Source organism: Schistocerca americana, chromosome 7, assembly GCF_021461395.2.
Source record: "Schistocerca americana isolate TAMUIC-IGC-003095 chromosome 7, iqSchAmer2.1, whole genome shotgun sequence".
NCBI lineage: Eukaryota > Metazoa > Arthropoda > Insecta > Orthoptera > Acrididae > Schistocerca > Schistocerca americana.
The window spans coordinates 167288132-167315801 of NC_060125.1; positions in this window are offsets into that span (position 1 = coordinate 167288132).

A 27670-nucleotide genomic window follows, 5' to 3' on the forward strand; every position below is an offset into this window, starting at 1 on the left:
ACAAAATAAAAGCAACCTCGCAAAATTTCCGTTTACTGCTTTAATTCTGGACACCAGTGTACATTGCTACCTCATCGAGACAGATTTGGATAAGGATTAAGTAATCATTAGCAAATAACTTAGCATTTAAAGTCTTTTTTCGTGTTCAAATATTATTATCGACTTGCTACTGCGCTGATATCCATGTCCCAACAAAAGTTTTGCATCACTCCCTTATTTCGAAATTCTTAGCAAAGAAAACAAAAATTGGCTCTGAGGCACGAGTATATATCCATTTGTAGTGTGTTCACATCACAAAACGAAAAAAAAACCTAGTCTGTTTCCCGTGGTGTTTCTGGTCACCCAACTCCTGAGCAACACCAGTACGTGGTGAAACGTCCCACTGCTCGGATGAAGGCGTGTATCCGTCGAGGCACACCATCGATGGGACCATCGAGCTTGCCCTGTTCCAAATTGTCCTACTCTTCGACGCCGATTCTGCGTAAGTCGCGTAGACTACGTCGTCGTTGTCGTCGTTCAAAAACAGCTCGTTTCAATCGATCCTGCACGTGTTCGACTGGGTTCATGATCGGGGAACAGGCAGGCCTCTCCATACTGGTGATCCTAGCACGCTGAAGGAACGTGTTCAGGAGAACGTGGCATGCTGAGAACGCGAGCTGTCATCCACAAGCCGAAACTGTCATCAAAATGTAGGCTACATTGTCTCACTGTTGGTTGCAGAATCTCGTCTCAGTACCGTAGAGCAGTGAGGTTGACGTCATGAATGACGAGAGGTGTACGATGACCTCGTGTAGTGCCACCTCAGCACACCAGTCTACCACCACCTTGTTGCGCATGAGGGACACAGTGTTGAAGGCGTTCCATATTACCGGGTAGCCTCCAAACCCGTCTGCGATTATCAGGGGCCGGCCGCTATGGTCGAGCGGTTCTAGGCGCTTCAGTCCGGAACCGAGCTGCTGCTACGGTCGAAGGTTCGAACCCTGCCTCGGGCATGGATGTGTGTGATGTCCTTAGGTTAGTTAGGTTTAAGTAATTCAAAGGCTAGGGGACTGATGGCGTCAGACGTTAAGTTCCATAGTGCGTAGAGCCATTTGAACCATTTATGATTGTTAGGGTACAAACAGATCTTAGTTCCGTCCGTTAGCAACGCCAATCCTCTGACATCCATTGTACGTGATTTCTAATCGACTTGTAACGGAGTCCATGATGTGGTGTTCGTCGTGGTGCTAGCCATCGTCATCGGGAATAGAGAATCGCATCACGTCCGCGCCAGATCACTTTGACTCCGGTGCACACGTACAGCAACTGCCACAGTTGACAAGACTTCTGCGCCTAACGTGTTGATGCGGACGCGCTTATGGCTCACGATTGTCAATGGCGTAATGCCTGGGTGGTTTGGGAAGTAAAGGGGCTAAAGTGGCACGATGGATGTTCAGTTAACTGTTGCACAGACGTCTTTCAGCTGAAATGCTGCAATCAATTCGAGTGCAGCACTCTACAAGTAGATAGCGCCCATGGTAACTCAGTGTGTGTTACAAACATGTCCAGGTGTGACGTTCCGATCCCTACAGGCACTGTCACAATAGCGAGATTCCTACACGTCATATCTGGGTAATGCAAAACTTCTGTTGATGTGTGCACATATAAAATAATATTTCACACAGTGAGCTTACATGTATAACTCCTTACTGTATCTTTATTTCTTCTGACATGGGAAACTCCCCATCGAGCCTCCCCCTCCCCCTCTCCTCCCCCCCTCCCGAATTTAATGGTAAGATGGCACAGGGGATAGCCCGTCAAAAACTGAACACAGATCAAGCATGCAAACAGCAAGACGGTGTAGGGAACTGTGAAAAAAAAAGAAGCAAAATAGAAGAAATGAGCGGTCGAAGCTCAACGTATGCAACATCGAAAGAGCCGCACCGTCGTGGTTATGTGGTCATAGTGTTGAATTACAAAGCGGAGGAGATCAATGTTCAAATCTCCATCGTGACTATTTTTTTTTTTTTTCATAACGGTGTGAACTGTCCGTCCAGTCACTGACGTGTCTGTTCGCTGTATTCGGCTCTGAGCACTATGGGACTTAACATCTTAGGTCATCAGTCCCCTAGATCTTAGAACTAGTTAAACCTAACTAACCTAAGGACATCACACACATCCATGCCCGAGGCAGGATTCGAACCTGCGACCGTAGCAGTCGCGCGGTTCCGGACTGCGCGCCTAGAACCGCGAGACCACCGCGGCCGGCTCGCTGTATTCAAGTTTGTCTCTGTGGCATGGTGTAACGTCCGTTTGCAACAGTGAGGTGTAAGGAAGGAACCTCTAATGAATGTTTATTCCGCACAGATCTCGTATCGGACCTACTACTCACAGTGAGGTCCGAGCCACTAGCAGGTTTGTATCTGAGATCTTGTGTGTTTTCATAGGTACTCGACAATGGGATACTGTGATTTCAAGGCGATGACCCTCCAGAAGTGCTTAACTCGTTTTGTCTCCAAAAGTAGCACATGTTCTGACTCTTACGTCCCGTTTTGGAAGTTTTAACTCTTCAATTTCTTTGTTGTAACATAGTTCACACCCATTTATTTTTTGTTTCCATTTCTGAGAGAGGTCTATGCGGCATCTCGCCTGCTCTCGTTATTCATCACATGTACTTGCGACCGCAATATATTCTTACCACATGACTCATGTTCCATAACCAGTGCATAGTATGACAACTACCAAGATTACAGAAAGAGAACAGATACGTCAATAACCGGACGGACAGCTCATAATTTTGTGAGAAAAAAAAATCACGACGGTGCTTTGAACCTGGATTTCCCGCTTTTGTGGTCCAACACCGTGACCACATAACGTCGATGCCGCGGCTATGTGGACTCGCTTGATGTTGAACATTTTGAACTTGGATCCTTCTCTGTTCCCATTTTGCTTCTTTTTCCACAGTTCATTACACCTTTTTCCTGTTTTCACGCTTGATCTGCGTTCAAGTTTCGACGGGTCATCTCACCGCTAAATCTGAGCGGGGTGCGACTGGAAGTCTCCCCTCTGAGTTACCTTATTAACAGTTCTGGTCGTAGTTTTAAACAACCGTGTCGTTTTTATTACTCGCTTTGGGAGTCCTCTCAGTTAAATGATTTACCACAAATAACTTCTCTTTACACAGTGGAGATGCCTCAACATAATAAAGAAGGAGAAGTGTACCTTCTTCATTTTTGTATTACGGTATCTGGTTTATAATGAGTGCGTATAGAATATCCTTTTCCTTTGCTCAGCACTAAAGACATTTCTCACATTATTTTAATTCCCACAGTTAATATTTTGTGATGCCTATAATAAAAACCAAATTTTCCGCGAATCCATTGAAAGTTTAATTCCATTCTCGCCTCCAAAGAAATTACAAACTCTCATCTTGAACAGTAACACGATTCTATTCAGCAGGAAGGAAGAGCAGAGCTTAATGCTCCGTGGACATGTGCGTTATTAAATGGGGAGCGATAATCAAGCTGAAAATGAAACACGAAACGTTGTCTGGCTCTTCGTTACTTTAGGGAAGCATCCAAAACAGAGACAGGGGCGTTCCCTGACGATTTTTCGCCGTGACGTTGAAATGTGTTTTTAATTTTAATGTGCCAAATCGAGCTTCAGAATCAGCTTCATTTATTTTCGCTGTCACTTCCAAAAACGGCCCCGCAGATGGTTCTGATATTTACGGCAACGGGGAAAATGGATACCTCTTCTCATACGCTTCTTTTTATCTTTTGTTTTTCCTTTGTTTCAGTCCAATATTATGTCGACAGCCCAGGTACGCGACCATTTAAAACAAATATTAGGGATTCGAACTTTCCACAAATTTTTTATGATTGCCAACTAATAGTCATTCACATATATAACTACAATCATACGATCATTATATCCAATGAACGCCTACACGAGATAGCGTTATCATTTTTAAGGCTTTAATAAACCTGTATTTATACTTCTTGATAATGCAAAACCAATGAATAATAAAAGTAACACCACTTATATGCAAAATCATGATTGCTACGATTTTTATGTAATTTTTTAGACTGTAGACAACAACATGATCAATGATCACAGAACATGTCATAACTTTCACTGCATAATAGTTAAATACAATAAACGATAGCGATAATAATAATAATATGACGTTCTTCAAATCAGTAATAAAGTGCTAGGAATGGGAAAGCGACGTCCAAATCGTTTTGTTAAGAACCACTCTGGTATTCGCCTTGAATTTTTTGGGAGAGCAACGAAAATCTCGAATCAGGAAGTATGGAACATACAACAATTCTGTCATTACTACAAAAGTGTATACTAAGTTCCAGTAATGATAGTATGTCATTATAACCTCTATCACACTTAAATCTACCTGTGGTTCTTCTGAAAAAAAAAATGTAATCTGAACTTCCACTAATCACTTAAATTGTGATTTGTTCTTGTGGAATGCAGTTGAAAATCTGTGCTGCATAGTAACAAACTCTTTACTGAACGACAAACAAGGACTTGCTTTTCTAAAACTTTTTTTTGTCTTGCCGTGAAACTGTTCCCTTCAAGCAAATGCATGCGGTCAACAGCAAATGTTGCGACAGGAAGATTGTGTTTTAACTTCAAAGTGGGTTTGTTGTGCTCAATATAGAGATTATTATTCCACTGTAATAATATTTGCATTCTGCAAACTAATCGTTCTGTCACAATTAATATTTATTTTGTAATTAAATATTTCTCTAACGATTTATCGTGGGCACAAACATTCTGACCTTCTGCCCCACAACTGGTCTTGCATACATTTCATGATCACAAAATTATGAGGCAAACGCTATTTGCAACGCACTTGAAGACAACTGTTTGGTTAAAAGCCTCTGTTAAATTTTTTGAAACTATGTTGAAATCAAATGAAAACTCTGGTCAAGTTATTTTAATTCCATTTTGTTTATTTTCTACTGGTGTTGATTAGCAATTTTTGACGTCCATACACCAGTTTCTTAAACTCCACAACAAAAATGTTCAGACTACTCTTATTGACAGTAAGAGATTTTGAGAACATTAAAACATATGCGATAAAAGGAAGCAATCTAAAAACTGTGCAATGTAAAATGACCTGGACATTTACATAATGTTCAAAATGTTCAGGGTGTTTATAAATTGTGCCGAAAATCTGATTTAGAGATAATCAGCAGAATGTTTGTAGCAGTTATACAAAAACAGTATAAAAGTTGTGGTTCGTGACACGACCACAAAAACTATACAGGTTTCATGTCATATACGTTTTCTATTCTTTGTAATTAGGTTTAAAAACAAAAGATACAAGATATGAAGAAAATGAAACTTTCTATATGCAACGGCTTTAACATAGTAACGATAACGTAGTAACGACACACACTCCATCTGCCCATTTTCATTCATTTCACAAGGTTTTTGTGAAACCTCTTATTCTTCTCTTTTACAAATGGAATCATTTTAGCTAAATCCCTTCTCTTTCCTTCAGTCAACCCAGGTTCACAGTGTAGTGGTCCCTGCTCCATCCGTCGAATATCAGAAGGTTTCATTCACATTCCTTTTCAAGGTATAATGTTCCTTGAACTCTTCACATGCATTGGGAGTTGACCGAACTTGCAGTACCCCCAGTCGTTCAGTAGTCAGTCTGCAAAAATGCTTTTGAAGTACACACAGTGGTGAGATTCATATTTTTTTTCAGCAGCGGGCTTCAATTCGTAAAAATCTCTTTCTTGCGTAACAGTCACTGTGAATGGTGTTCTGAGCGTGGATTTAGTGATGAAGCTAACTAAATCTTTCGAAACTTCACACACAGTTAGCCTCTTTCGTTTCTCAATGTGAGAAAAATCACGATCGCTAGACATGAAAGCACTTTTGTAAACCTTTCCTGTTAGCTAAATAAATGTTTCTATGCAAGTAGTTTCTATAACGAAATCAGAACGATGATTTTTGTCTATACGAAATTCGTCTTAGTAGTATATTAACACTACTTATATTGATTCCAAGCCTTATAACAAATGTTAAAATGACAGTCAAGATCTACCTGGTGCTTGGGAGCCTCTTTAGCTGGAACCGCAATATTGTCTTTTCGAGTATATTTGTTTCCTTTGCTGCCCGAGCACTACCTTCACCTCTGTTCCTTCGTTTTCGTCCAGTTTTTCTTTTCATTTTACAATATTGTGTATTATTTACATGTAATAATTTTTTGAGCAAAGCCCTATTGTTGCAAACAGACCACAGAGCTACTTCAATTGTCAGCAATTCACAGAAGTGCACGGCAAGACGCTAACAGAGAGTTGGGGCATGACTAATTACCTGGATATCGATGGTGTTCGACACAAGTGCCATCTTTAGACAGCTGTAAATGCTGTTTCCCGCTGTTCTGGCGCTTGTGTTATAATATATGTCATTGGCTTTGGCATTTACTGCCGAGTTTCGCCAATAACTTAAATTTTTCTTTTTTGGCGCTTAACTTACGGTACATGCCACAGACTTACAAAAGTAACCTTCAGTTGTGAAAAAGGTAAATTACTTACAGAAGTCTGTGATACAGCACTTCTTCAAGTTTTGTTTACAAATGTTCAGCGTCCGTACCTCTTGTAACACGACAACTGTCCCATCTGCCAAATGCTGTGCAACAGCTATTGATGTTTGGCGACAGCTGCTTGTGTTATCCGTTGTCGCACTTCGTCGAAGGGAAGGAACAAACAACCTGTCTTTGCGAACTTTCTGCATCCTGGAGTAGCCGCGGGTCAGCAACTTCTATTAATCAGTAAAACGAAAAACCAGTCCAAAGTTACACATTTTACTTTTTTATTCATTCGATGACTAGTTCCGGACCGAGACGCATTTTCAAATCTACATCTACATCTACATTTATACTCCGCAAGCCACCCAACGGTGTGTGGTGGAGGGCACTTTACGTGCCACTGCCATTACCTCCCTTTTCTGTTCCAGTCGCGTATGGTACGCGGGAAGAACGACTGTCTGAAAGCCTCCGTGCGCGCTCGAATCTCTCTAATTTTACATTCGTGATCTCCTCGGCAGGTATAAGTAGGGGGAAGCAATATATTCGATACCTCATCCAGAAACGCACCCTCTCGAAACCTGGCGAGCAAGCTACACCGCGCTGCAGAGCGCCTCTCTTGCAGAGTCTGCCACGTGAGTTTGCTAAACATCTCCGTAACGCTATCACGCTTACCAAATAACCCTGTGACGAAACGCGCCGCTCTTCTTTGGATCTTCTCTATCTCCTTCGTCAACCCGATCTGCTACGGATCCCACACTGATGAGCAATACTCAAGTATAGGTCGAACGAGTGTTTTGTAAGCCACCTCCTTTGTTGATGGACTACATTTTCTAAGGACTCTCCCAATGAATCTCAACCTGGTACCCGCCTTACCAACAATTAATTTTATATGATCATTCCACTTCAAATCGTTCCGCACGCATACTCCCAGATATTTTACAGAAGTAACTGCTACCAGTGTTTGTTCCGCTATCACATAATCATACAATAAAGGATCCTTCTTTCTATGTATTCGCAATACATTACATTTCTTTATGTTAAGGGTCAGTTGCACCAAATGCCTATCCGCTACAGATCTTCCTGCATTTCGCTAAAATTTTCTAATGCTGCAACTTCTTTCTGATGCTACAGCATCATCCGCGAAAAGCCGCATGGAACTTCCGACACTATCTACTAGGTCATTTATATATATTGCGAATCATCGTAACACAGTCGAAAATAGCATTTCCGAAAATGAGAAATCAATGTTAAAAGCGTGCAACGAATAGTTACAGTAACTGTACGCTACAGCTCAAAACTTTGTTTTGAGTCTTAGTCGGCACGTCATAATAGTACATCCAAGTCTCGTCACCTGTCACGATGTTATTCACATACTGAGATTGTACACTAGAAAACTTTTTTAACATATCCCGGCACTAAGTCACGTGTCGTGTCATCTGCTCATCCGACAGTCTATGCGGCACCCAAAGACAACGAAGTTTCTTTACATGCAGAATCGAACGAATTGCTGGTGCATTTAGCCCTACAGTATCCTTTGTCTTCTTATGGGTCACTCGCCTGTCTTCGTCAACCATTTTCCTCGCAGCATCAACGTTTTCCTCCGTAACTGATGATCGTGGCCTTCGCGTCCTCTCACCGTCCTCCAGAGGGAAGTTTCCTCTTTTGAATTCACTGTACCATCTTAATGCAGTTGTACTATGTGGACACACATCATCGAATGCAAGAGTCATTTCTTCAAAGCACTGGTCTGTGTTTAAACCACGTGCGAAGCTCTACCGCACTTCGTGGCCACGGTTCCACAGCATGCACTTCAAAATAAACCTGCTAGTGAACGACTACGCCCACAGACTTGGCACAGCAGCTACAACGCACGTTTGAAGTATTCTGAGAACACAGCAACAATCAACCTCCTGCAACTTCCTGTTGCGTCGTATTGTAAAACTTTCCGAGTGTATTTTAAGGCATGTGATTTCAAACAATAGTTTCCCTCCGACACAATCTCCTCCGAAAAAGTGTGCGTCTTCCCAAAACCAGTCATACCAAAATATCGTCTCTCACTACCAAAATTAAAGCCGCCCACGCGGAAGACGTTGATATGACAAGTTCTACGCCAATAACTCCCTTGCGTCCGGCCGTTTGCGGCCACCTCTATGCTTTTTCCTCCCAGTGTGTTTAACTGTTCTCCATACACAGCAGGCCGGAACAGTGCATTCTAGGTCTCTGGAGATCTTCCGGCTTCTCACAGGCACGCCACTGCGCTACCAGCTCTGCTCTCTCCGCAAAGCGACTGCCATCAAGATTTCTGGTTCCTTCCACGGCAAGTTACACCAGTCTAGCCACTACCCACACATGGCTCACACGTATGGAAATTCAGACGCTGCTGCCACCAGTCAGTATAAAATACAGAAAGATCAGTATACTAGGGGGAGGGGGGGGGGGGGGCAAAAACAACAGGAAATTCGTCATGACGTCTTTACTTCTTAATATATTTACACCGAAATTTGATCAGCCTCAGAGTATTCTCCATTGACCACAATGCTCTTCTTCAAACGATCCTTCCATTGTTCAAAACAGCTTTTAAATTCACTTACCGGGATTTTTCTTATGTCTTACAGCGCTTTTTGTTTTTACCCCCCCCCCCTCCCCCCCCCTCGCCCCCCCCCCCCCCCCCCCCCACCGGAAAAACGCTTTCATGTCCCTTTTGAGTCCAGAAGACAAAAAGAAATCACAGGGGCCAGATTCAGTGAGTAGGGGGGGTGGCGGGGGGGAGGGGGGGTAGTCGGTCAACCGGTGTCATCCCGTTTTTGCTCAAAAACTTCTATACGGTGCTATACGGAGAGGGCAGTAGCGCCCGGCGCGTTGTCATGATGAAAGAACCAGTCGCCTATGCGCTAAAGATATGCCATTTTCTTCCGGATACTCTCCCTCAGTCTTTCCAAAACATCCAAGTAGAACTAATGGTTGACAGTTTGACCCGGGGGAACAAACTCTGCGTGCACAACACCTCTGCAGAAGAAACGAATGAGCAGTGTCTTGAAGTTTGACTTCACTTTTTTGGAACGAGGAGAGCCATTTGTCTTCCAGTGGCTTGAATGCTGCTTTGTTTTGGGGTCGTATCCGTTTTACCACGACTCATCACCAGTAATCACCTTGAAAAAAAATTCAGGGTCCTCGTTGAGATGATTTTGAAACTCAAAACATGCCTGAAGTTAACGCTACCTTTGCTCGTCTGTGAGAAGGCGAGAAATAAATTTGGCTGCAGCCCTTCTCATGTGCAAATCTTCGGATAAGATCCTCTGAATTGAAGTTCATGATATTCCAGACATCTCACCGAGTTGATTAATGACTCGGTGACGGTCTTGAAGAACGAGGGCATTGATTTTGTGGACTTTTCGTCACTTCTAGACGTTGAAGGGCGTCCTGAAAGGGGTTGATCTTCAACTGACATTTCTCAACAAATGTGAAAACCACTCTGGTTTTACTCAGGGCAGCATCCCCATGAGAAGTCTTTAGCATTACAATAGTTTCCGCGGCCGATTTCCCCAATAGGAAACAAGATTTCGCAGCCGCGCGTTGGTCTCAACAATCTGCCTTCACGATTTGGCAGAAATGGAAAAAGTTGTTTTAAAACCTCTCACTGCCGAACCGATGCACTCACAGCGACACAACTTCGCACACTGCCTCAGATGGCGTGACAGTAACGGACACAGTAATGGATTCCCTCTCTCTCCCTCCCCAGCGCAGCCCAATTCCCGTTACTTTTGGTTCCCCCCTCGTGTTATCCGGATGCTGATCCAATGCATTCACCACTGCAAGTGCAGTCCGACGACCAACGAATTAATAAAAATGCTACGTGTGCAAAATAATAAAAAAAGTATTAAATAAATCTGAAAGTCGGTTGGCAAAGAGCCTGACGTCTTCTAAAGTTTTTCTCCACATATCACATACATTCTTCATCTCCACAGCACGTGAACCCTAAGTTTTCATTAAACAGCCTCATGTTTGTGTTATTGCTATTCATGATGGCGCGGAAAACACCGGTTTGAGACGTACTATTTGCTTGTAGCTCTGTATCCACTGGAGTTTCAGAGACATCCCTTGAGTGTCACTCTGCATCTGATGTTTCATAAACTGCCAAACGTCTCTTTCTGATAATACATTTATAAATTTCTGACGATTTCTGTAAATTATATCACTCAAAGTAGTAAAATAATGTCTCACGCCACGAACGAAACAAACAAACAGGCTGAATGTAAAGTGTACTTCCTCCTACAATCACTGCTCGAAAAGACATCGACAATTAGAGAGCGCCAATGTAAAGCAGCAGGAGAAAGACGTCTAATGCCGTAATTGGAAGTTACATGCGCAAAACAGTGGAATTCAACATACCGATCGCTCATTTAATACGAGGTCTGTGGTTACACTGAACGAATAGAAGGACGTTTAGCATTATTTTATCACGTTTTCTAGCCAATGGCGTTGCCACATCGATACCACTGGTTCCCACACGATCATCGATGTTAATCAACGCTGGGCCCAGCTGGTACTCGGATGCGTGACTATCCAGGATAAACTACGTACCGTTGGTTTCAAAAACACAAAAATCACCGAAGTGGTGGCGAATTGAAAGATTGCACCAGGCTGTGGTGCCACATGACATCACTTTCATCACATTTTATTCATTTGTTTTACATTCTGAATTTACTGATCTTGTAACATTCTTGACACTTGAGGTACACCCGATTTCGAAAGCTGTGCTCTAGACCCAGACAGATGAGGTACACAAATTCGGTCCTGGTGGTGAATAAGAGACTGATGACTTTAGTTGTTTACACTCATTATCCTCATAATCATCACCATCAACATTATTATCATCAGGAAACTTATATAAGGTGGTTCAGCTGACCCCACCTATGGGTTTTATGCAATCCACAACACCTTCAAAAGCACACTCGAGATCTTCATATTCTGTTGCTTGCTGCACGCAAACTATTATTCTTACAAAAAAAATGAAGAACACTTTTTGTGGGAAATTTAATGTAGTAAAATTTCGTTCTGGGATACGTTTTCGGTGGACACCACGGGCTTCGAGATATTAAAAAAATAGCCCTTTAAATGTCACGTTTGTAAGTTCTTCTTGAATAATTCGAAAATTACGACACCTAGTGAAAACGTATGCCAGGATCAAATTTAACTACATTAAATTTCCTTCAAATAGGCCTCGTTCATTTTTTCTGTAGGACTAGCACACTGAGGTGACAAAAGCCATGGAATATCTCCTAACACCATGTCGGATCTCCTTTTTCCTGGCACAGTGCAGCAACTCGGCGTGGCACGAGCACAAGTTTGCCAGAAGTTACCAGCATAAATACTGAGCTATGCTGCCTCTATAGCTGTCCATAATTGTGAAAGTATTACCAATGCAGGATTTTGTGCGTGAACTCACTTCCCGATTATGTCCCATAAATATTTGATCAGTGGCCAAATTATTCGCTCAAATTGACGAGAATGTACTTCAAACCAGTCGCACCTGGCGACATGGCACATTGTCATCCATAAAAATTACATCGTTGTTTGGGAAGATGAGCTCCATGAATAGTTGCAACTGGTCTCCAAGTAGCCGAATGTAAGCATTTCCAGTGAATGATCGGTTCATTTGCAACACAGGGCCAGGTCCATTTCATGTAAACACAACCCACACCATAATGGAGTCATCACCAGCTTGCACAGTGCCTTGTTGATAGCTTGGGTCCATGGTTTCGTGGGATCCCCTCCACACTCTAAGCCTACTGTCAGGTGTTACCAACTGAAATCGGGACTCATCTTCACCGTTTTCCAGTCGCCCTGGGTCTACCAATACGGCGACGAGCCCAGGACAGGCGCTGCAGTCGATGTCTTACCGTTAGCAAAGGCACTAACATTCATCAACTGTTGCCACAAACCATTAACGCCAAATGTCGTAATGGATATGTTAATCGTATGTCCCACGTTCATTTCTGTAGTTATTTCATGCAGTGTTGCTTTTTTGTCAGCGCTAACAAAACTACGCAAACGACGCCAGTGACTGGTACTGCCTGAAATTTGGTATTCTCGGCACAGTCTTGACACTGTGGATCTCGAAATATTGAATTCCCTAACGGAGATACTAAAAGGTATCAGATCATATAATGGTAAGACAGAGATTTGGGAACCAGGTTTTAAATTGTAAGACATTTCCAGGGGCAGATGTGGACTCTGACCACAATCTATTGGTTATGAACTGTAAATTAAAACTGAAGAAACTGCAAAAAGGTGGGCATTTAAGGAGATGGGACCTGGATAAACTGAAAGAACCAGAGGTTGTACAGAGTTTCAGGGAGAGCGTAAGGGAACAAATGGCAGGAATGGGGGAAAGAAATACAGTAGAAGAAGAATGGGTACCTTTGAGGGATGAAGTAGTGAAGGCAGCAGAGGATCAAGTAGGTAAAAAGACGAGGGCTAGTAGAAATCCTTGGGTAACAGAAGAAATATTGAATTTAATTGATGAAAGGAGAAAATATAAAAATGCAGTAAATGAAGCAGGCAAAAAGGAATACAAACGTCTCAAAAATGAGATCGACAGGAAGTGCAAAATGGCTAAGCAGGGATGGCTAGAGGACAAATGTAAGGATGTAGAGGTTTATCTCACGAGGGGTAAGATAGATACTGCCTATAGGAAAATTAAAGAGACCTTTCGAGGAAGGAGAACCACTTGCATGAATATCAAGAGCTCAGATGGAAACCCAGTTCTAAGCAAAGAAGGGAAAGTAGAAAGGTGGAAGGAGTATAGAGGGTCTATACAGGGGCGATGTACTTGAGGACAATATTATGGAAATGGAAGAGGATGTAGATGAAGCTGAAAAGGGAGATATGATACTGCTTGAAGAGTTTGACAGAGCACTGAAAGACCTGAATCGAAACAAGGCCCCGAGAGTTGACAACATTCCATTATCTACATCTACATCTACATCTATACTCCGCGAGCCACCTTACGGTGTGTGGCGGAGGGTACTTATTGTACCACTATCTGATCCCCCCTTCCCTGTTCCATTCACGAATTGTGCGTGGGAAGGACGACTGCTTGTAAGTCTCCGTATTTGCTCCAATTTCTCGGATCTTTTCGTTGTGATCATTACGCGAGATATATGTGGGCGGTAGTAATATGTTGCCCATCTCTTCCCGGAATGTGCTCTCTCGTAATTTCGATAATAAACCTCTCCGTATTGCGTAACGCCTTTCTTGAAGTGTCCGCCACTGGAGCTTGTTCAGCATCTCCGTAACGCTCTCGCGCTGACTAAATGTCCCCATGACGAATCGCGCTGCTTTTCGCTGGATCATGTCTATCTCTTCTATTAATCCAACCTGGTAAGGGTCCCATACTGATGAGCAATACTCAAGAATCGGACGAACAAGCGTTTTGTAAGCTACTTCTTTCGTCGATGAGTCACATTTTCTTAGAATTCTTCCTATGAATCTCAACCTGGCGCCTGCTTTTCCCACTATTTGTTTTATGTGATCATTCCACTTCAGATCGCTCCGGATAGTAACTCCCAAGTATTTTACGGTCGTTACCGCTTCCAATGATTTACCACCTATGGCATAATCGTACTGGAATGGATTTCTGCCCCTATGTATGCGCATTATATTACATTTATCTACGTTTAGGGAAAGCTGCCAGCTGTCGCACCATGCATTAATCCTCTGCAGGTCCTCCTGGAGTACGTACGAGTCTTCTGATGTTGCTACTTTCTTGTAGACAACCGTGTCATCTGCAAATAGCCTCACGGAGCTACCGATGTTGTCAACTAAGTCATTTATGTATATTGTAAACAATAAAGGTCCTATCACGCTTCCCTGCGGTACTCCCGAAATTACCTCTACATCTGCAGATTTTGAACCGTTAAGAATGACATGTTGTGTTCTTTCTTCTAGGAAATCCTGAATCCAATCACAAACCTGGTCCGATATTCCGTAAGCTCGTATTTTTTTCACTAAACGTAAGTGCGGAACCGTATCAAATGCCTTCCTGAAGTCCAGGAATACGGCATCAATCTGCTCGCCAGTGTCTACGGCACTGTGAATTTCTTGGGCAAATAGGGCGAGCTGAGTTTCACATGATCTCTGTTTGCGGAATCCATGTTGGTTATGATGAAGGAGATTTGTATTATCTAAGAACGTCATAATACGAGAACACAAAACATGTTCCATTATTCTACAACAGATTGACGTAAGCGAAATAGGCCTATAATTATTCGCATCTGATTTATGACCCTTCTTGAAAATGGGAACGACCTGCGCTTTCTTCCAGTCGCTAGGTACTTTACGTTCTTCCAGCGATCTACGATAAATTGCTGATAGAAAGGGGGCAAGTTCTTTAGCATAATCACTGTAGAATCTTAAGGGTATCTCGTCTGGTCCGGATGCTTTTCCGCTACTAAGTGATAGAAGTTGTTTTTCAATTCCGATGTCGTTTATTTCAATATTTTCCATTTTGGCGTCCGTGCGACGGCTGAAGTCAGGGACCGTGTTACGATTTTCCGCAGTGAAACAGTTTCGGAACACTGAATTCAGTATTTCTGCCTTTCTTCGGTCGTCCTCTGTTTCGGTGCCATCGTGGTCAACGAGTGACTGAATAGGGGATTTAGATCCGCTTACCGATTTTACATATGACCAAAACTTTTTAGGGTTCTTGTTTAGATTGTTTGCCAATGTTTTATGTTCGAATTCGTTGAATGCTTCTCTCATTGCTCTCTTTACGCTCTTTTTTGCTTCGTTCAGCTTTTCCTTATCAGCTATGATTCGACTACTCTTAAACCTATGATGAAGCTTTCTTTGTTTCCGTAGTACCTTTCGTACATGATTGTTATACCACGGTGGATCTTTCCCCTCGCTTTGGATCTTAGTCGGTACGAACTTATCTAAGGCGTACTGGACGATGTTTCTGAATTTTTTCCATTTTTGTTCCACATCCTCTTCCTCAGAAATGAACGTTTGATGGTGGTCACTCAGATATTCTGCGATTTGTGCCCTATCACTCTTGTTAAGCAAATATATTTTCCTTCCTTTCTTGGCATTTCTTATTACACTTGTAGTCATTGATGCAACCACTGACTTATGATCACTGATACCCTCTTCTACATTCACGGAGTCGAAAAGTTCCGGTCTATTTGTTGCTATGAGGTCTAAAACGTTAGCTTCACGAGTTGGTTCTCTAACTATCTGCTCGAAGTAATTCTCGGACAAGGCAGTCAGGATAATGTCACAAGAGTCTCTGTCCCTGGCTCCAGTTCTGATTGTGTGACTATCCCATTCTATACCTGGTAGATTGAAGTCTCCCCCTATTACAATAGTATGATCACGAAACTTCTTCACGACGTTCTGCAGGTTCTCTAGAACTACTGACGGCCTTGGGAGAGCCAGTCCTGACAAAACTCTACCATCTGGTGAGCAAGATGTATGAGACAGGCGAAATACCCTCAGACTTCAAGAAGAATGCAACAATTCCAATCCCAAAGAAAGCAGGTGTTGACAGATGTGAAAATTATCGAACTATCAGTTTAATAAGTGACGGCTGCAAAATACTAACGCAAATTCTTTGCAGACAAATGGAAAAACTAGTAGAAGCCGACCTTGGGGAAGATCAGTTTGGATTCCGTAGAAATATTGGAACACGTGAGGCGATACTGACCCTACGGCGTATCCTAGAAGCTAGATTAAGGAAAGGCAAACCTACGATTCTAGCATTTGTAGACTTAGAGAAAGCTTTTGACAATGTTGACTGGGATACGCTCTTTCAAATTCTGAAGGTGGCAGGGGTGAAATATAGAGAGCGAAAGGCTATTTACAAATTGTATAGAAACCAAATGGCAGTTATAAGAGTTGAGGGACATGAAAGTGAAGCAGTGGTTGGGAAGGGAGTGAGACAGCGTTTTAGCCTCTCCCCGATGTTATTCAATCTGTATATTGAGCAAGCAGTGAAGGAAACAAAAGAAAAATTCGGAGTAGGTATTAAAATCCATGGAGAAGAAATAAAAACTTTGAGGTTCACCGATGAGATTGTAATTCTGTGTCCGCAGCTCGTGATCGTGCGGTAGCGTTCTCGCTTCCCAAGAGCGGGTTCCCGGGCTCGATTCCTGGTGGGGTCAGGGATTTTCTCTTCTTCGTGATGATTGGGTGTTGTGTGACGTCCTTAGGTCAGTTAGGTTTAAGTAGTTCTAAGTTCTAGGGGACTTATGACCATAGATTTTAAGTCCCATAGTGCTCAGAGCCATTTTTTTGTAATTCTGTCAGAGACAGCAAAGAACTTGGAAGAGCAGTTGAACAGAATTGATAGTGTCTTGAAGGGAGGATATAAGATGAACATCAACAAAAGCAAAACGAGGATAATGGAATATAGTCGAATTAAGTCGGGTGATGCTGAGGGAATTAGATTAGGAAATGAGACACTTAAAGTAGTAAAGGAGTTTTGCTATTTGGGGAGCAAAATAACTGATGATGGTCGAAATAGAGAGGATATAAAATGTAGACTGGCAATGGGAAGGAAAGCGTTTCTGAAGAAGAGAAATTTGTTAACATCGAGTATAGATTTAAGTGTTAGGAAGTCGTTTCTGAAAGTATTTGTATGGAATGTAGCCATGTATGGAAGTGAAACATGGAAGATAAACAGAATAGAAGCTTTCGAAATGTGGTGCTACAGAAGAGGGGTGAAGATTAGATGGGTAGATCAGATAACTAATGAGGAGGGGCCCGCATCTCGTGGTCGTGCGGTAGCGTTCTCGCTTCCCACGCCCGGGTTCCCGGGTTCGATTCCCGGCGGGGTCAGGGATTTTCTCTGCCTCGTGATGGCTGGATGTTGTGTGATGTCCTTAGGTTAGTTAGGTTTAAGTAGTTCTAAGTTGTAGGGGACTGATGACCATAGATGTTAAGTCCCATAGTGCTCAGAGCCATTTGAACCATTTTAATGAGGAGGTGTTGAATAGGATTGGGGAGAAGAGAAGTTTGTGGCACAACTTGTCTAGAAGAAGGGATCGGTTGGTAGGACATGTTCTGAGGCATCGAGGGATCACCAATTTAGTATTGGAGGGCAGCGTGGAGGGTAAAAATCGTAGAGGGAGACCAAGAGATGAATACACCAAGCAGATTCAGAAGGATGTAGATTGCAGTAGGTGCTGGGAGATGAAGCAGCTTGCACAAAATAGAGTTGCATGGAGAGCTGCATCAAACCAGTCTCAGGACTGAAGACCACAACAACAACGATTTCGGAAATGGAATGTCCCATGCGCCTAACTCCAACTACCATTCATGTTCAAAATCTGTTAATGCCAGTCGTGTGGCCACAATCTCTTCAGAAATCTTTTCACGTGAATCTATTAACTACAAATAACAGCTCTGCCAATGCACTGCCCTTTTATGCCTTGTGAACGTGACACTACCGCCATTTGTATATGTGCTTATCGCTGTACTATGTATTTTGCCACATCAGCGAAGTTCGTGCGTAGCGAGCTGGAGAATATGAAAAATCTTGCACGTGTTATTTGAAGGCGTTGCGGGTAGCATAAAAGCTCTCGGTAGGGGTAGCTGAGTCGCCTTGTATAACTAGTGTAAGAGCTGCATCAGATCAGTCATGGAACTGACGACAACAGTAACATCACACTCTCATGTTGTAATCCAAGTAAGACTGCGAAACAGAACACTTGTACGAAAGGCTCGGTCCTCGGACAGAGGCGTGACGTAATCCAGCCTCTCCGCGCGCCAGAGAAACAAGGCCAGAGCGGGCCCGCGGCGGCCGCAGATGCGTCCCCCGCACGTGATTCACGCTTTATGCGGATGTAATGTAGCAATTAGCACGGGCCCCCGACAACTGCGCACCCTCGGCGCGCCAATAAACTTGAGCCCTATCAACTGGAACTAACCCACCCCGCGCGCGTCGCACGGTAACTCCCTTAAATCGCCAGTCAGCCGTCTAATTCGCAGAGCAGCGTCGCCCGACTCACGTGCCTCTAACAGTAGACCCTTTGTCCGACTGCTGGAAGCCGTTTTGCACGAGACTCGCCCCGATCCCGTTGAATGGCGGCCGTGCCTACGGGATAGCTCATTTGTCCCCTGTTCCGCATCGGGATTAAAGTGAATGAGTGCTTCCAGCAGCGTTCGATACACGCTTATTTGAAACTGGAAGTGAGGAGGTTAACGGACGACCTCCTGCCGGAAAAAATCAGCTAAGACGCTCTTTGCTCCTCGATTATATTCACATCACTTGGAACAGCAAGAAATATTTATTTAGTTATTTATTCTTCACATTACAGCCTCTTAGCTAGGAAGCTGGCAAAGGCCGCATTTTTCTGTCTGTGAATGTATGTATTAATTCCTGGTGTTAACACAATAAACATTGAGAAGAAGAAAAATGTTAATTCTACAGAAATGCTATTACAACAGCTGCTTTCTACCACTATAAAACTACAATAAAAACCCCTTAACCAGTTACCCAACCTAATACTTCTGTTAGTTGGTTGGTTGGTTGGTTGGTTGATATGGGGGAGGGGACCAATCAGCGAGGTCATCGGTCCCATCGGATTAGGGAAGAATGGGGAAGGAAGTGAGCCGTGCCCATTTAAAGGAACCATCCCGGCATTTGTCTTGAATGATTAAGGGAAATCACGGAAAACCTACATCAGAACTACTGTTAGTGCTACAGATTCTGTTCTGTTTATGTTTATTTGTCGGAGTGCATCTAAAACGTCATCTGGGCCCGCTGCGTGGTATATGTCATATAAGGATATTATATATTATGATAGGAGACCAAGGCGGTGCTGTGTTCAATTATATTTTTATTGCTATAGGCCTAGTTTGCCACCTTCGGGTTATCTGTGAAAATACATAGTTTGGTCCCATATTTCAGATTTTGCTGTAGATAATTTACATGTTACGGAATAGGATAATGCTTTGCTACGTACTTCAGGTTGTCTTGATATCCATATGACACTACTGTATTAGCTACTAATGTCCAAGTTTGCACCTACAAAAATATCAGAGATCATGTTACCATGGAATTAAAAATAACTACAGCAAAGCATACGCTTGAGAATAAAACAACACCGGGGTACTGTCATAAACCTCGGGCACTACAACACTGTCTGGCATAACCAATTTGAAAAAAAAAACCAGTAGGATTAAATTACACATGAATGTAGAACCACATAAACACGAATCATGTAAGCAGTATCACGTAGCTGGTAAGAATAAACAAACGGCCTGCATAACACAATAGAAACAAATGGCCTGTAACCGTATAACATAGCTGACTCAACTGTCTACAGAGCTGTCAAATAACTTCATTATAAAATAAATTTTCTAATTGGATAACTTCAGAAATAACTGCTCCAACTACAGTTTCACACCTACTATAGGTCCACTAACATCAAAGGGACAAACGTACACAGCAGTGACAGCGATATCATGTGGATACCAAGACCACCTGATGTTCGTAGCAGAGCGTAATTTTATTCCGTAACACGTTAAATTATCTACTTCAAAATCTGAGTATTGTGCCACAGTTAACCTGAAGATAGCAATCATGCTGAAGTAGGTCTATTATAATAAAAATACAATGGAACACAGCAGCGCGTTGACCTTATAGCTTAATATATAATCTCCTTAAACTATTGTTGTTTATTTCTAATGCTGGATCTGCCTTCATACTACCCCGGTCAACGGCCATCATCTACTGGATTCCTCCGGCGACATCAGCGTTTCCACTTTACAAGCAATTCCACGGTTGCAATTTCCTGGCAGATTAAAACTGTGTCCGGACCGAGAGTCGAACTCGGGACATTTGCCTTTCGCGGGCAAGTGCTCTACCATCTTAGCTACCCAAGCACGACTCACGCCCTGTCCTCACAGCTTTACTTCTGCCAGTACCTCGTCTCCTACCTCCCAAACTTAACAGAGGATCTCCTGCGAACCTTGCAGAACTAGCAATCCTGAAAGAAAGGATATTGCGGAGACATGGCTTAGACGCAGCCTGGGGGGATGTTTCCAGAATGAGATTTTCACTCTGCAGTGGAGTGTGCGCTGATATGAAACTTCCTGGCAGATTAAAACTGTGTTCCGGACAGAGACTCGAATTCGGGATCTTTGTCTTTCGCAGGAAGTGCTCTACCATCTGAGCTACCCAAGCACGACTCACGCTCCGTCCTCACAATATTGCCAGTACCTCGTCTCCTACCTTCCAAGCTTCTGCCAGGAAGTTTCATATCAGCGCACACTCCGCTGCAGAGTGAAAATCTTATTCTGGAAACATCCCCCCAGGCTGTGGCTAAGCCATGACTCCGCAATATCCTTTCTCTCAGGAGTGCTAGTTCTCCAAGGTTCGCAGGAGATCCTCTGTAAAGTTTGGAAGGTAGGAGACGAGGTACTGGCAGAAGTAAAGCTGTGAGGACGGGGCGTGAGTCGTGCTTGGGTAGGTCAGATGGTAGGGCACTTGCCCGCGAAAGGCAGAGGTCCTGAGTTCGAGTCTCGGTCCGGCACACAGTTTTAATCTGCCAGGAAGTGTCATATCAGCGCACACTCCGCTGCAGAGTGAAAATCCCATTTTGGAATTCCACGGTTCACTATAACACTTCAGAGCCCACATTTCTGCGACCACTTGGACCAACGCAATACAAACCCTTGGAAACCTATTTCACTCCACGGCCGCAGATTTCAGTTGCCTTTTCTCCATATGTAGAGTATCTCGTCTAGTTGCGATTGCTCCATGCTGCTGTGCGGTTGAATGTCTCGTTAAATCTTCCTTGGCCTTCCTGGATACCGCTGCTGCAGTATCGTCTAAGGTGCACCTTGCTAACTCATTCCTCAGTATTCTGGGGTACAGTACCCTTAATGCCCCACGCCCATTGCCCGCTGCTGCTTCGTAGAGCGAGCTGTCCCATAGTGTGTTACCTGAGTGTCCACACTGCCGCAGGCACATGTATCAATAATCTGATTTATATTTATTTATTTTTAATTTTCTACAGGTACGTAACATTGCAGTTATAAGAGTCGAGGGGCATGAAAGGGAGCAGTGGTTGGGAAGGGAGTGAGACAGGGTGGTAGCCTATCCTCGATGTTATTCAATCTGTATATTAAGCAAGCAGTAAAGGAAACAAAAGAAAAATTCGGAGTAGGTACTAAAATCCATGGAGAAGAAATAAAAACTTTGAGGTTCGCCGATGACATTGTAATTCTGTCAGAGACAGCAAAGGACCTGGAAGAGCAGTTGAACGGAATGGACAACGTCTTGAAAGGAGGGTATAAGATGAACATCAACAAAAGCAAAACGAGGATAATGGAATGTGGTCGCATTAAATCGGGTGATGCTGCCGGAATTAGGTTAGAAAATGAGACACTTAAAGTAGTAACGGAGTTTTACTATTTGGGGAGCAAAATAACATGATGGTCGAAGTAGAGAGGATATAAAAAGTAGACTGGCAGTGGCAAAGAAAGCGTTTCAGAAGAAGTCGTTTCTGAAAGTATTTGTATGGAGTGTAGCCATGTATGGAAGTGAAACATGGATGATAAATAATTTGGACAAGAAGAGAATAGAAGCTTTCGAAATGTGTTGCTACAGAAGAATGCTGAAGATTAGATGGGTAGATCACATAAGTAATGAGGAGGTACTGAATAGACTGGAGAGAAGAGAAATTTGTGGCACAACTTGACTAGAAGAAGGGATCAGTTGGTAGGGCATATTCTGAGGCATCGAGGGATCATCAATTTTGCATTGGAGGGCAGCATGGAGGGTAAAAATCGTAGAGGGAGACCAAGGGATGAGTATACTAAACAGATTCAGAAGGATGTAGTTTGCAGTAGGTACTGGGAGATGAAGGAGCTTGCACAGGATAGAGTAGCATGGAGAGCTGCATCAAACCAGTCTCAGGACTGAAGACCACAATATCAACAACAACAACAACAACAACAACAACAACAACGTAGGATGGAGACCACGAGCAGTCAGGTAATGTGTCAGTCCCCTCAACGTCTGAAGAAATCTCATTTTTAGTCATCCCCCATGTTTCCTCCTGTGCCTGAAGAGTCCCATTCATTTATCCTAAATTTAATTTTATCGTACTGGCCTGAGTTCCATGGATTCTTCGTACTTCCATTTGAGTGCCTTCCTTTAACGAATAAAGTGCTGGCGTTTTCCAACTGAATAAGACAAACTGCATTAGTATTCTACACCGTAATTCTTCATGTCTACGTATTTATCAATCAGTCACCCTGGCGATGAACACATTTCTCCCAGAGACCAGTTTGTTGATGTCGTCACTTCTGAATGTCTGACTTTGCTAACGAAGACACAACCTCACATCTGCTTGCACTACTTCATCACTATCAAAGTGAAGTCGACGAACGTGCTCTTAAGGTTTTGGAAACAGATGAAAGTCAAATTGGGCCAAATCGGGACTATATGGAGGAAGATCGATAACAGTGAATTCGAGGCATCTGATTGTTTTAAATGTTGCAGAGCTCGTGTGTGCTTACGGAGAGGGAGCTCCATATGCGGACGAACTCTGCTGCGGTTAGCAATTCGATAACAGCACGATGTTTCTCGCTCACGGACAATTCTGCTACACGCCGTGATACGTGGTACTTACTGGAATTAAGGAAAACGTGGAAAGGAGGACCCACCAATATAACTTTCTTTTCACGCAACCTGTTTATTCAACAATATATAAACTGTGTTTTACACATAATCGTAGCATTTAACCATAAAATTTTCTTTAACAAAATGAACAAATCTGCAAAATTCTTTTGACCTTAACCCCTAACTTGAATAAGCTTTTAATCTTTGCAAAAAGAAAAGCAGCAAACAATATGACAATGATTACAAGACGACCGGACATACAGCCCGCCCGTTATCGGGTGAAACAACAGTGTTTACTACCGCGCTGGACACAGTCTATGTGGTTAAATACCCTTATGCAACACATAAAACTATATAAGCTCCGTTTATGACAAGGCTGATTCCATTACTCAAAACAGGTGACTTAACTTTTAATTTGAAAGCTGTGTGTCGGAAGGTTCGGGGTTAGGATGCGCACCTGTGTTTGAAGGTTAAACAGATTAGCAAACAACATGACAATAATAAGGCTTACTTCAAAGCAACCAACCTATTAATTTCATTCGGCAACAGAGGTGCCACTGGATCCCAACCCGTCCCTTCTGACAACTTTATTTTGACTAAAGCCCTGGTGACAGTTGGCTGTTAATATTTTCAAAGTTAAACTGATTTTCAATTATTAAGACCGCTCTAAAGGAACGGCTTAAAACATTACTTGCGAACACGTATTACAAGAGAACTCACTCGGCGGAACCACAAGATCCAGCTCAAATACACCAATAATGACTCGGCCTTTCAAACACAGAAACGAACAGCTTAGTACAACACGTTGTTCAGATTATGACTAATGACTGAGAACTGCAATTACAATCAAAGAATTGAAACGCTTAACAGCTAAATCTAACCACAAGGTTCCTCTTTTGTTTAACGGCAACCTTAATACTGTATTTACTAAGAAGAGCTGATAAATTAGAACATTAATGATCGGGTACATATCAGAAAGGAAAGGTCATATAATAGCGGGACAAATTTTCAAACGACAACTAGTGTCTTAGCACAATACTAGTGGCTATATCTACGACCAAAGAGCCCACCGAGTAAAACTCTGTGGGTCGGGTACAAACCAGAAAATAGTAAGGAGGGCAGGTAGACAATGAAACAAATCACCACGAGGATTACAGAATGTTACTCCCCTTTATCAGCAAGTAGTTCCATGGACCCACGGTGCATCGCAGCGGTTACTGAGTGGTGCCGATGAAAGCCAGGTAGAAGAGGGCAGCCAGACCACAAGCGGTCGTCCGACGCGAATGTTGCCAACCAACCGAAGGGATGTCGTCCTGCTGCCTGTAGTCGACGCTGACCCTGGTGAAGTACACCGGTATCTTCGTCCTGCGCAGGCCCTCCCTGCGCAGCTCGTGGCTTCGGCGACTCGGACTTTCGTGACGACCTCTTCTCTCGACGCTACCGCCAATCCCCAAACTTGGTGCCTCCACTCCCGGGACAGCGAACCCGTATATACATCGGCAAGCAAAGAGCTTCTGAGGACACAACCCACAGATACCAACTCTTCCTCATAGACATTGGCAATGGACCCGCAAGAGGGATAGTCGATACCACACCTGAGCCAGTGGCGCCAGACAGAACAGTCTGCTAACTCAATGGCGCCACGGCTCACGCCGTCAAGTTACACATTTCAGTTCGGAGCTCTCTAGCGGTAGAGGCTTGCAACTTGCGTCAGCGAAGCGGGGAAATCGACCGTGTAACATGTATGACATGTTTCTCAACCGACATTAAGAATAGAGTAAAAACTTCAGAGACATATTTTCCAGTTCGCGCTCGTACTAACAATGCATCGTTCGGAGTAATGTTTTAGGCGCCGATTAATCTTAGTAGCACTCCTCGCTGAACTCTTATGACTAATGAATCTAGCCCCACAAGGTGCAATCTGTGAGCCGAGCGACCGCTACGGTCGCAGGTTCGAATCCTACCTCGGGCATGGGTGTGTGTGATGTCCTTAGGTTAGTTAGGTTTAATTAGTTCTAATTTCTAGGCGACTGATGACCTCAGAAGTTAAGTCGCATAGTGCTCAAAGCCTTTTGAACCATTTGCAATCTATGAGCCCAAACGCTCGCACTACATCCTGCAACTAACGCTAGTGTAGAATGGTGGTATGCTCTGATTGTTTTCAAGGGAAGTCGAATGTTCCTATTGCGATAGTTATGATTTTATGCATCATGTTAGTGCCTTCTCTGTTTACCTGTTGTATATGGCGTGCAAAATTACGACGTTTGTCAGGGAATACCCCTAGGTATCTAGTTACTACGTTTCTTCTGATCGTCATATCGTTTAGTTTTTTGATATTAAAAAGGAAAACACTTCGTACCGTTTTGGAAAATTATATTTATTTTGTCACGAACCGGCTTTCAGCTTCTCAGGTCGTCATATTAATATTGTTATCAAGTTCCGCCAAGCACCGACGGGAAATTCAGAAAATGTTTAAATTTTGTTTCAGGTTATCTTGCGAGGTTCCCTTTCGGTATGAGATACGTAGTTTTGTGGGGTATATATCGTTTTCGTAGCTCAACGTGTGTATCCTGATTACTCATGCAGACGGCACCTAGGGCTGACAAATCTCTTCATTTGTACTCGCCACTACACATTATATCATCCTGCTGAGGATTTTCTGTGCAGCCTTACCGTTAGTACACTCAATCCTGATCCTCTTCCTAATTCATTTAGCGATGACACACAAGAAAAATGTTTATCGTAGCTATTCCGTGCCGTAGTCGTGGTCCCCAGTCCGAACGCAAATTATAGTCCGCACTTCAAAAACTTTTTGCCATATGATTTGTTGGAAGTAGGTGTTCTTGAATCAATTTTTTATATTGATTCTTGGAATAACTGCCGTTTTTATCTATCACGTGAGGTTTTTGACCAAAACAAGAAGTAATATTTTGACAATTTTCACTTCTGAGTCCACAAATACACTCCTGGAAATGGAAAAAAGAACACATTGACACCGGTGTGTCAGACCCACCATACTTGCTCCGGACACTGCGAGAGGGCTGTACAAGCAAAGATCACACGCACGGCACAGTGGACACACCAGGAACCGCAGTGTTGGCCGTCGATTGGCGATAGCTGCGCAGCATTTGTGCACCGCCGCCGTCAGTGTCAGCCAGTTTGCCGTGGCATAAGGAGCTCCATCGCAGTCTTTAACACTGGTAGCATGCCGCGACAGCGTGGACGTGAACCATATGTGAAATTGACGGACTTTGAGCGAGGGCGTATAGTGGGCATGCGGGAGGCCGGGTGGACGTACCACCGAATTGCTCAACACGTGGGGCGTGAGGTCTCCACAGTACATCGATGTTGTCGCCAGTGGTCGGCGGAAGGTGCACGTGCCCGTCGACCTGGGACCGGACCGCAGCGACGCACGGATGCACGCCAAGACCGTAGGATCCTACGCAGTGCCGTAGGGGACCGCACCGCCACTTCCCAGCAAATTAGGGACACTGTCGCTCCTGGGGTATCGGCGAGGACCATTCGCAACCGTCTCCATGAAGCTGGGCTACGGTCCCGCACACCGTTAGGCCGTCTTCCGCTCACGCCCCAACATCGTGCAGCCCGCCTCCAGTGGTGTCGCGACAGGCGTGAATGGAGGGACGAATGGAGACGTGTCGTCTTCAGCGATGAGAATCGCTTCTGCATTGGTGCCAATGATGGTCGTATGCGTGTTTGGCACCGTGCAGGTGAGCGCCACAATCAGGACTGCATACGACCGAGGCACACAGGGTCAACACCCGGCATCATGGTGTGGGGAGCGATCTCCTACACTGGCCGTACACCACTGGTGATCGTCGAAGGGACACTGAATAGTGCACGGTACATCCAAACCGTCATCGAACCCATGGTTCTACGATTCCTAGACCGGCAAGGGAACTTGCTGTTCCAACAGGACAATGCACGTCCGCATGTATCCCGTGCCATCCAACGTGCTCTAGAAGGTGTAAGTCAACTACCCTGGCCAGCAAGATCTCCGGATCTGTCCCCCATTGAGCATGTTTGGGACTGGATGAAGCGTCGTATCACGCGGTCTGCACGTCCAGCACGAACGCTGGTCCAACTGAGGCGCCAGGTGGAAATGGCATGGCAAGCCGTTCCACAGGACTACATCCAGCATCTCTATGATCGTCTCCATGGGAGAATAGCAGCCTGCATTGCTGCGAAAGGTGGATATACACTGTACTAGTGCCGACATTGTGCATGCTCTGTTGCCTGTGTCTATGTGCTTATGGTTCTGTCAGTATGATCATGTGATGTATCTGACCCCAGGAATGTGTCAATAAAGTTTCCCCTTCCTGGGACAATGAATTCACGGTGTTCTTATTTCAATTTCCAGGAGTGTATATTCTAACACCATTTCACGCAAGGTTAGTTTTTAAACAAAACACAGTTAAAAAATGAAATACATTTAAAAAATACTCCTCACAACTCTCCTGATTTGCTTCGTG